At 44.5% G+C, this 9,629-nt stretch overlaps 1 non-coding gene across 1 annotated transcript; it reads left to right on the top strand.

Annotated features, from left to right (window-relative positions):
* Positions 1–6,500: 6,500 nt before the first annotated feature.
* trnaa-cgc (transfer RNA alanine (anticodon CGC)) lies at positions 6,501–6,573 on the top strand. The gene has a single exon. It is a non-coding gene; the product is annotated as a tRNA-Ala (tRNA).
* Positions 6,574–9,629: the final 3,056 nt, after the last annotated feature.

The following is a 9,629-nucleotide window of genomic DNA, read 5'->3' as shown; positions in this document are numbered from 1 at the left end:
TCGACAACTTACCCAAAACACTGTACTGTCTGGAGATCAGCTCCAGCTCTGAACTCAATTGCAATGAAAAACCATGCGTAACAAAACTGGAGAACAGCTGAACTTGTGTTCAGTTCGGTGATGAGGGATCAGAACTGTCCTTGTTGTAATTAGCACGAACTGCACAGGCTCTGAATCAGACCATGTCAATTAGTCTGATCAATGTAGGACACGTTAATGTAGAATTATTAAAAGGTTTATTAGTTAGTTAGTTCAGGTTTACCCACCTGAACTAATGTAGAATTATTACTTGGTCTGTCTCTTGTTTGTATATAAATGAATGTCTCTGACAACTTAATGTTAGTTTTACGATGTAGGTCAGGCGTTGACATATGCACGAGTATACTAAATGTCTCACTCCTGATTCAACTCATGTTCTATAGGAGATTGGCGATTCCTCCTGTTTCTCATACAACCATATCAGAACAGAAGCCCGTGTCACCCAGCTCTGATTCAAGATCGACTTGCATCTTTATCCCTTTTTTGTTCTTGATCATTATTTTCTTTAGTTATGATCAATATTGAACTTTTTCTAAATGAAATGACAATAATCAAACATGCAGGCAGATTTTTGAAAAGTATTCGGAATTGACAGGGTGCCTCTTTGGAACAATCGTCAGAAATTGTGAGAAAATGAAAGTTATGTAAGCTCTCACACAAAGCATTGAAGATTGGAATCTGAGTGTAAAAAAGCTACCCGTCTCCCAATGATAGGCAGGGATACACACCATGACTCGAATAGACTCAGCGAACTTTAACATCTATGATATTACGAGTGCTTTGCACGTGTCGAATTTCAAGAAGGAACTACTACAACAGTTGTGGACATAATTCAATACCACCGGCAAAGTCCAATTCCGGCAACATCTGAGAAAATAATGTTCACTCATGGAATTTGGTCTTTGAATGGCTGGCGGGAAAATTCATTTTTACTCCTGTTGCACCCTCAGCTGAAACATGTTAAAATAACAACGCAGATTTGTTGGAGAACCTGACAAGAATTATTGGGTTAGCACTGTATGTATTCTTGTATATTTACTTTAATTTTAATATAAATGTAAACATGCATGCTGTATAAGCTATTGTAATTTTAAAATATGTTAGCTGAGGATGCGAAGGGGGCTATTATACCTTGTGAAACATGCAAGGAACTGTAAAAAAGACTGGTATTTGAATAAAATTGGCGATCACAAGAAAACCACAATTTATGTGGTATTATCATCAATATCCTTCAAAATCTACGTTCAAATGAAGGATTTGAAGAAACTATGAAAAAAGCAACAGTAATAGCAGAGGATTTTGATTTTTGCTCTTCAAGTCAGCAGATCACCGTAGAGTTGCACCCCTACAAACAGCACAAAGGATGAATCCCACCACCTTCATTATTGCTGTGTTTGTGCCAGTGAAAGTAGCGTTTCTGTTATTGAAAGCATCTCGGAAGATGAAGGTGCAGTCACTTCCACATGTCATGATATCATTAGATCTGACGACAAGAGCTGAAGCCCCCCCTAGTCCAAGCCAGCAATGTGAGGAAGATGGGTATGGAGGAAGGTAGCGTGGCCAAGCTGTCTAAGGTGCTGGATTTAGGCTCCAGTCTCTCTGGGGGCGTGGGTTTGAATTCCACTGCTGCCAAATATTAATGTTTTAAGACCTGCAATACAATCAGTAAAAGCGCTTTTTGTTAGGCTGCGGGAGGTGTTTAGAGATAGACTTTCTAAAAGACAGGCTTAACATCAAGGCAGAAAAAATATTTTGTTTTCTCAACAGAAATTCTCTTTGGCACGTTCAGCTTTATGTAGGGAACAACGTCTGCCGAGATCACTTTTGAGGCAGTGCACATGATAGTGTACCGGCAAGTACATTTAATATTGGCTGTGGTGGTGAGCTGCTTTTGTCTGTGAAACTTTTAATTCTTCACGCCGAATCGTTGGCAGGGGTAAAGCTTATTAAATCTTTGAACATAGCGCTCCATCAGAAATACTTTGTTCGTGATCAAAAGAGATCAGAGGATTAACTTCATGGATTCACATAGCATACCTTACAGGAAAGATTTAAAAGGGGAATTGATTGTGCTTCCTGATGTTGTTCCTGTCGTTTCTTTGGATACAAAGGTGAATGTTCTTTGACGTTCTGCTAGACTATCCACTGGGTGGGCTTTATCAATCAGCTCGGAGAGGTCATCAGTGCTCTGTCTCTGGAAAATAATCAGCACTGTCGTTTTTCCCTGTGCTGTCTTTTAAAACATATAAGATCACGAGTTTACAGATTTCTCCAAATAACAACTATACATTTTAACCCAGCGGTTAGCATTCCTTCAATCCAATAGTTTTACTCCGGGTAAAAAGCAGCGAAATATATAGAGAGATTATATTCAAATATTTCAACGTTCTTATTGGATTACCTGTATGGAGATATCGCTCAGAATTCCTAATATGATTTTGAGTTCAGTTTTGCTTTACTACTTTCAGAGTCTTTTATTGACCTTGCTGAAGCAGAGAAGTGACATAATCACAAATGCGACTTACCTGTGCTGCTGTTTTTGGTTAATAATGATTATTGCGAGGAAAAAAAAACAGCTCCTTGCATTAAGAGCAAGAGCAACCAACACGCTCGCTTGTTGAGTTGGGTTTTTTTTCCGTGGTGCTCTTCCTCAGATGTAAAGTTATTTGGCGAGCAAGGACCTCTGAGAAGGAGCCTGAATCCATCAAGAACTCAGAAATTCTAATATCGCACTACTGTCTTGTGTACAGAGATCTGCTTCTTCCTTTTTGAGTGTTTTGGTGTTTAAGAGCACGCTTCCTACCTCGAATGTTAGTTTCAGGAGATGTGCTACCGGATAACAGATTATCTTGAAAAGTTTTGGGGATGCACTGGCCGGGATTAAAACCCGGCTCAATTATTTGGAAGTCACCTGTACTACCAACACACTTCTAAGAAGCACCCGCACATTTTAGCAATCCTCTCTCTCACCTACAAAGTTATGAAGACACAGACGACCAATGAAAACTAATTTGATTCACTCAAGGCTTCACTCTTCTGTTGTGATGTTGTTTTAATTAGTGTTAGCTGTGATGAGGTGTTGTTTCTGTCTCTTAAAGTTTAAGAGTCTGCTCCTTTCTTCCTGGTATAGAAAAAAACATGTTCCATCTTTGTTTACAAACACCACTGTAAATTATTTGTCCATCTCTAAAGCCTGTGTGTATTGACAAGGCAATTCAAAAGCACATATTAAATAAGAACACGATCCTTCTTGTTACCATTCCCGTGGTTGGAGCGTTGTTTCGCCCTTTTACGTTCTTCTACAATATTTACAGACAGGGCTTTATCACTGGAGTTGTGTGCATCGGTCCATGAACATCAACTGTACTGCTGTTTTTCTATGCGTAATTTAATCGCAAGCACTTAAAAGATGCAAAAAGATTTCAAAGAAAACATAATTGAAAGACAGTCGAGTAAGGAGGAAGAAAAACGCTCTCCCCCGTTGAAGAATCAACCACCGTCGCCCATGTGACTGGATATAAAAATAAATTATTCATTTCAATTATTCATGAAGGGTGGATTGTGGTCAGTGAACATATGCACATCTTTAAGTCAGTTCCACCATCTGTGCCATAGGGGGTGTAGTTCAGTGGTAAAGTGCATGCTTTTCATGTATGAAGTTCTGAGTTCAATCCCTGGCATCACCAGATGTCTTATATTATTGTGCTCACATCGCAATCTTCTGTTGAGTGAGAACTCTTTGCTCGTGTTCATAGAGAGCCAGGTTTACACAATTAAATTCAGTCACACACGAAGTGCTACAGTGTTGCTCTGCTGTTTTAAATGTACCTCCAAAGCATTTTGTTCTGTTAACTACCAAATGATTTGAACTAATTTTACATCATATTCAGGAAATCCAGAGAAGGTCATCAGACTTTTAGTGGCTGTTGAAGAAAACACCTGTTGAATCTCACCAGGGATTTCTTGAGAGATCTTTCAGCAAGCGAGTTAACAGGGGTTAACGTAGAGAGTGGCGGAGGTGGGATGTCAGGGCTTGACGTCACTGCTTTATGCAAAGAATGGAGGGGTGGTCGTCAGGGCTATATGACTGTGCTTCACGCAGAGAGTGGTGGGGGTGTGATGTCAGGGCCATACGACAGTGCTTTACACAGAGAGTGGCGGAGGTGGGATGTCAGGGCCTGACAACACAGCTTAACGCAGAGAGTGGATGGGTGGGTGTCAGGGCCATACAACACTTCTTTACGTAGAGAGTGGAGGGATTGGTGTCAGGGCCATATGACACTGCTTTACACAGAGAGTGGCGGGGGTGGGATGTCAGGGCCTGACAACACAGCTTAACGCAGAGAGTGGAGGGGTGGGTGTCAGGGCCATATGACACTTCTTTACGTAGAGAATGGCGGGGGTGGGATGTCAGGGCTTGACGACACTGCTTTATTCAAAGAGTGGAGGGGTGGGTGTCAGGGCTATATGACAGTGCTTTCCGCAGAGAGTGGTGGGGGTGGGATGTCAGGGCCATATGACACTGCTTTACACAGAGAGTGGCGGGGTCGGGATGTCAGGGCCATATGACACTGCTTCACACAGAGAATGGAGGAGGTGGGATGTCAGGGCCTGACAACACAGCTTAACGCAGAGAGTGGAGGGGTGGGCGTCAGGGCCATACGACACTTCTTTATGCAGAGAGTGGTGGGGGTGGGATGTCAGGGCCTGACGATACTGCTTTTCGCAGAGAGCGGTGGAGGTGGGATGTCATGGTTATACGACAGTGCTTTCCATTGAGAGTGGTGGGGGTGGGATGTCATGGCCATAAGACACTGCTTTATGCAGAGAGTTGAGGGATTGATGTCAGGGCCATACGACAGTGCTCCACTCAGGCCTCTGCTTGAATTTGTACTCCTCCTCTCTCCCTACCTCTACCTCTATGATATTTGCACTTTCTGGAGAGGCGATTTTCTCCACTTCAGTAGCCCGATTACGAATATTCTTTTGTCCATATCTTCGCAACGGAAGCACAGAACGCCTTCAAACCAAATGCATTTTAAAGACCACGACATGTGGATATTTCCACAGCCTCTACATCAAAGTATCAGTGAGCTAATGATCTTTTTTTAAACCTCCGGTTTTTCATCGATGCGTAATTACGCACTAACTGGAACCCGGGGGACCGCTGTATACACAAGTTCACAACGCGACAAATACTGTTCAATACGGCTTCATGCGAAAAACTTGTATATGACCATAGGCAAAAGAATAGCGCAGTCTCCAATTACTCAGACTGTAAGCAGGGGAATAAAGCTTTGTCTGAATTCTGAAACCCTTCCTTTATGTCCTGTTTTCATTCAGGTAAGAGTCAACTATATTCACAATACTACTGACAGCAGGAATATTAAAATATTCTTTACTCAGCAGCTTATTAAAAACAGCTCCCATGATGTTCAAACCGATTTTTTACACAGAACACTGACACAGCTTTGCATTCTGAATCTCTTTTTCTCGTGCTTTTATTTAATGTGGCACAATGCACTGGGATAGGGGTATTCTGTTCACAAACCAATAGCATTTAAACCACAGCACCCACAATGCTGCAAGTAAGTGTTTTGCACACTAAGCAGAGAGCGATGTCTTCCTCGTTAGTATAGTGGCGAGTATCCCCACCTGTCACGCGGGAGACCGGGGTACATCAGGACGGCCACAACGCAAAGTACTGACCTCTATACGATCACGGCAAGTTACCGATACACACGTGGCAGGGCGGAAAAGGCTGTGCTCTCTTCGTGTGACATAATTCGGAAAAGTCCTGACGTTGCATTTCAACTGAGCCCCAGTATACATCTACCCTTCGACACTCTGAGTGACAACTCTCTTGCGTGTTTTCTCATATTTATGTAGTTTGCTTGCATGATGCCCGGAACAGCGGGGTTGTGTGCTCCCATATGGTCTAGCGGTTAGGATTCCTGGTTTTCTCCCAGGCGCCCCGGGTTGAAAACTCCATACTCCCGGTATGGGAATGTGTCAGTTTTGCCTCCTGCTTTCCAAAAGATCAGCACCGTGTACGAAGGAGCCGCATTAAAACCACTCGAACGTGCAAAACGCGTGAGAAGAGGAGGCGCTTGTTTCCAACAGAAGACTTCTCGTGTGTGAGACGAGCTGATCATCGCTGCAGGAGGTGGGAGGGTTACTCTGGTAGACAGGGCTGACCTTCGGCAATAGGATTTATACTCTCCAAGATGATATTTGCACTTTCTGGAGAGGCGATTTTCTCCACTTCAGTAGCCCGATTTCGTCGATTGCGTGGAGAGGGCTGTAGAATGTGGCGCCGCCTTTCCTGCTCCATCCATGACAGGCGTGCTGGTCTCTGGAGAGAGAGCACGGTCCATCAGCGCACTCCAATAAAGGCACTGGAAGCAGCTGAAACGCATTGGCGAAGCTCAGCAATGGGCCGCTGGGCACGTCTTACCACTGTTTCTGTAGTGTAGTGGTTATCATGTTCGCCTCGCATGCGAAAGGCCCTTGGTTCGAAACCGGGCAGAAACAGACCGGCTTCTTTTGTCGCATACAAATGGGTTGTACAACTTTTAACTAGCAAATGGAAGAGGGCTGAAGTAAGAGACAAGATGTAAATACGGTTAACTTAAGTCAGTTCTGCCTGAAAATTAGACTTCTAAGCAACAGGGGTTTATGGCAGGAAAGGGGGTTAACTGATAAGGATTCCAGATGCGAGGGGGCATAATCTTAAACTGACCATTTGGCCAGGGTCTCTTAACTGGCCAAATACCACGACCCCCCCCCCTTACCATAACACCGAATGACGTCTGAAGCAGCAAGGAAGGACTATATAACCTAAAAGTTTGTACCGGCACATCGAACAATACTTCGGTTTTGTTGTTTCTTGTGGGAAACAAGACTTCGGCTTTATTGTTCCTTGTGTCCGTCGTGGCAGTGAACAGGTCCTGGTTACAGGATCTCTAAAAAAGGAAATAAAGACTGAAATCAGATCCGACCCGCCATGCTGCCACGGTGACGGTGCACTGCCCAGTGAAAGTGGCAGCCTGTCCCTGGACTGTGGGTGGAAACTGGAGCACCTGGAGGAAACCCCCACAGACCAGGGAGAGAACATGCAAACTCCACACAGACAGCACCCACACCCCAGGTCCAGCACTGTGAAGCATGCCCGACGATGCGGAAGGGCTTTTACAAATGAGTGTGTAACTCACACTGGTGCCCAGGATGGCCTGCTACCGAAACGCAACCTAATTTTCTTAATACAGTTTGTTCGAAGCGGTTCGCAGGAGCTGGAGGTGAGGACTGAGCTGGGGTCCAGTGTGCAAGAGTGACTACTGATGTCGTGTGTGTGTGTGTGTGTGTGTGTGTGTGTGTGTGTGTGTGTGTGTGTGTCTGGATCATTGTGAGCGCCGTCAGGTTTGTGTATTTGTTTAAACAAGAGGATGTGTCTGTGCGGGTCTGACTCTGTGTGAGGGTGCAGCTCTAACTGTTCGCGCGCGGGCGTGTCTATCTCTCTACAATGCATGAGGGGCTAAATCTGCCTCTGAGAAACTGACTTTTCAGAAGAAAAATCTATGAAAAGGCACGGCCTGGCCCTCTTCTCTTGCTCCCGACGTATAACACACTGGGGGATGAAGCTGGTGTCTTCAGCTGTAACCCTAGCTATTTATGCAAACAGCTCTTTTATGAAAAGCAGCTCTAGGCCTAGACAAGAGGAACAGATAAAACAAATCTTAGATTTATGGCTTATTCAAAGCAGACTGAGCGCTGCTATACTGTATGTAGGAGCCAGAGATGAAGAATGAGCTATTTAAGGAAATCAGGAGTGTGAGAGAGGGAGTGTGTGTTTTTCCTCCCAATAGAGAAGGCTTGTGGTTCTTTCTGCTTTTCTGCACAGGCTGCCATCATAAGTACGTTTTGGGTTCTTGGTTTGAATGCTCGAGTTGTCAGGCTGGCGTTTTTTGTTCCTATTGGAGCCCATAATTGTGAACAAGGCGCTTGAGGACGTCTCTGTGCAGGTGTGCGTTTGTAATGACGTGTGTGCGCATCTCTGTAGCGGATGTTTCAGTAAAAAAACGCATTTAAAACATTCAACCTTTTCATGTTCCTAATATTCTTTCATTCTTCACAATAATAACTAAGGTTGCTGCTGGAAGAGGTGTTAGTGGGGCCACCAGGGGGAACTCTCACCCTGTGGCCCATGTGGGTCCTAATGCCCCAGTATAGTGACGGGGACACTGGAAAAACTGTAAACAGGTGCCGTCCTTCAGATGAGACGTAAAACCGAGGTCCTGACTCTCTGTGGTCATTAAAAATCCCGGGGTGTTTCTCGAAAAGAGTAGGGGTTTTACCCCAGTGTCCTGGCCAAATTTCCCATTGACCCTTACCAATCATGGCCTCCTAATAACCCCCATTTATGAATTGGCTTCATTACTCTGCTCTCCTCCCCACTCATAGCTGGTGTGTGGGGAGCGTTCTGGTGCACTATGGCTGCCGTCCCATCATCCAGGTGGATGCTGCACATTTGTGGTGGTGGAGGGGAGTCCCCATGTCCTGCAAAGCGCTTTGAGTGGAGTGTCCAGAAAAGCACTATATAAGTGTAAGCAATTATTATTCATTATAATGTAATAAGTCCATTATTTCTCACCCCTCCATTGCAAGGCATACACAACACAAACACCAGGAACAATTATCTCAGAAGTGAATTGCAAATGTATTGAGTTGTGATGCAACTGTAACTTGAACCTAACATGACTGTGGCGTGCATTTTTGAAATTGCATTTTCACAGCTGAAATACAAAATGAAGCTGATCGCAGTCCAAACTCAAGGTATTGTTGTAAAACTAAATATTCAACATGTTTCTACCTGTCCCTTTTCAGCTCACTCAGAAGTCCACAGCCTGCAGCCTGGTGCCTCTCTGTCTCCCCCCTCCACACTGCTGGTCCAGTGGAGGTGCTGTTTGATCCTGCACGATCTGTCCGGAATCGTATAGTCTTACTGAGCAGCGCAGGGCTCCCTGGCCCCAGGTACGAACAGTGAGTGTCAGTGCAGAACAGCTCTCTGACACTCCGCTCCCTCACTCCAGCTGATCAGGGCAACTACACAGTGAGGGACCTTAATGGAAGCAGTATCAGCACTGTGATCGTCACTGTGGGTGGTGAGCAGGTCTACAGTAGGATCACTAGAGGGCTCTATATTCTTGACAGAGTGTGTTCTTATATCATCCTCTGTCCTGATTGTCTTTCAGCTCACAGAGACAATGTCACCCTGCAGCCTGAAGCCTCTCTGTCTGTCCCTCTGTTCACTGGAGAGCCAGTGGAGGTGCTGTTTGATCCTGCAGGAGGTGGAAACTGGACCTCAGTGTGTTCTGTCCAGAACAGCACAGCCAGCTGTGTCCCCCAGTACAGTTTTTTTATTTTTGATGATTAGCCATATGTTGATTACAATATTGTACATAATGTATAATTTGAACTCGATATTTTTCAGGAGTGAATGATTGTATATTTTCAGAATAAATTTCGAAACCAAATTATTGTCCCTCGATCTCTGTCTCTCTCTCGTCCTGCTGTCTGTCTGTCCCTGCCTC

This window comes from Lepisosteus oculatus, chromosome 14, assembly GCF_040954835.1.
Source record: "Lepisosteus oculatus isolate fLepOcu1 chromosome 14, fLepOcu1.hap2, whole genome shotgun sequence".
Taxonomy (NCBI): domain Eukaryota; kingdom Metazoa; phylum Chordata; class Actinopteri; order Semionotiformes; family Lepisosteidae; genus Lepisosteus; species Lepisosteus oculatus.
The sequence above is the reverse complement of the archived record's forward strand: the minus strand, read 5'-3'. Positions and strand labels throughout refer to the sequence as shown.